General features: G+C 40.4%; 1 protein-coding gene across 12 annotated transcripts in view; it reads right to left on the bottom strand.

Annotated features, from left to right (window-relative positions):
• FGD4 (FYVE, RhoGEF and PH domain containing 4) overlaps positions 1–1,947 on the bottom strand; it is a 209,972-nt gene that overhangs the window by 114,624 nt on the left and 93,401 nt on the right. The window lies entirely within an intron of this gene.

The raw sequence follows: 1,947 nt of genomic DNA, 5'->3' as shown, positions 1-1,947 counted from the left end.
CGCAAAGGGAGAGGCCACAGCAGTGAGAGGCCCGCGTACCGCAGAAAAAAAAAAAAAAAAAAAAAGAAATATACTAACCAGGTGACAAGTGTGCCCTAGAATGGAACTGTATTTGTCCTTCAGGCTGTCCTTCCTCAGTGCTCCAACCCTACCTGTTCTGGGCTCCATAATCACCAAGCAACATCCTGATCATGATTTTACTGCTATAGATACAGATACAAGGGCGAGACTCTGCAAACTAAAACACACAAACATCTAGCTGGCTTGGCAGTTACATTTTTAAAAAAAGTGTAGGCAGTTATGAAAAATGTATGTTTCTTATGACCTTGGTTACTGAGGGAATCATCTTTCAAAGCTGCCCTCCCCCCGGGCACAATGAAAATTGCATCTGTGAGACTTCAGGGTGATACCCCAATGTTCTGTTCCTCATCAAGGTAACAATGTAGGAAGTCAGTTGGCTTTACCCATATCTTTGTATTCCACATGCAATACTCAACATTAGCTGTTTCTGCAACTGAAGTTCTGTGACCCTGGACAAGCTGCTTAAGCTTTATGGACCTCAGATTCTTCTCTGACAGATGCTCCCAATCTCTAAATTATGTGAAAATAACCATCTAGCGATGTATAATAGGGATCTAAAAAATCTCTAATAGATTCCATCTGTTTGCCTTATGGAAATACATCTTTATGGAAATAAATCTGGGTTTAGGATCAGGAAATTGGCAAAAATTTTAAAAGAGCACAGGGTTTAAGCAGACAGGGAGGAAGGAAACAACTGCTTACAGGGGAAGTCAGTAACTCAACACCTTTATTACAATAGAACAATTACAGCCCCCACAGAGTAGGGGTTATTTGTAAAAATATGGAATTTTTCTAAGGATAAGATATTGCTAGATACCCTCATACAACTCTTATCAAGCCATCACTGGGCTTAAAGTGGTGACAACTGAATGAGAAAGGTATGAGTGTGTTACACAAAACTGTTCCAAGGATCTGCTGCTGCCCTACATAGACCCATTGCCAATTTATAGAAAGTCTGCCTTTTTATTTTACAGAAGCATGGGAGCAGGTATAAAAACAGAAGAAGAAATATCTCAGAAGAAACTGATGATAATCAAATATATGGCACACTCACAGAAAGAAAAACCCTGCCAAATGCAACCACCTTTGAGCCATAGCTTTTGGGTGAGTTTACATCATTCATGTGCACATTGTAATATAGGTGTCACACCCTGTAGCTCTATATCTAACACAGCGATGCAAAATTTTTACTGATGCACAAAATTAACTCATTCTAAGCGTTTCTTGAAACCATGGCAATATGGAACTGCAGGAGAGGGCAAAAGAAGGCAATTTTTACTACAACTATTTTAAAAAGTCACATTTTTACGCAAACAGCTTCAATACTAGGGACATGTGAACAAAGCAGCATCAGCAATAACAGCACCAACAGGTACTCCTTTCCTTCAAATCCTTGTGTTCCATCATCTCAGCGCAAGGGCCAAATGGACCACCATGGCCAAAAATAATGAACGGCAAAAATGGATTATATATCTGTATCCCAAAAGCAAAAAAGACTCAATTTAGAAGTTACACAGAATGTGGCAATAACAGGAAGAAAAATGTAATAATTTAACTGCTGTTTATGAGCTCTGTGGTCTACTTATTCAAATAGTTAAGTCAGGCAGCATTCCAGCATAATGTGTCAAAGAAGCAGAAAGACTTGACTGTACCGCACTAGTAGTGGGCTGACATGCTGTCTACTCAGACTGTTATGCATTTGAATCATTCCAGGCACTTTATTCAGAGTTTCCAATTTGTCATCTATATGATACTTTTATAAGAAATAACTCTAGGGCTTCCCTGGTGGTGCAGTGGTTGGGAGTCCGCCTGCCGATGCAGGGGATACGGGTTCGTGCCCCGGTCCGGGAAGATCCCACATGCCGC

The sequence above is a fragment of the Physeter macrocephalus genome, chromosome 6, assembly GCF_002837175.3.
Source record: "Physeter macrocephalus isolate SW-GA chromosome 6, ASM283717v5, whole genome shotgun sequence".
NCBI classification, from domain to species: Eukaryota; Metazoa; Chordata; class Mammalia; order Artiodactyla; family Physeteridae; genus Physeter; species Physeter macrocephalus.
Note: the sequence above shows the minus strand (reverse complement) of the source record. Positions and strands in the feature narration are given on the sequence as shown.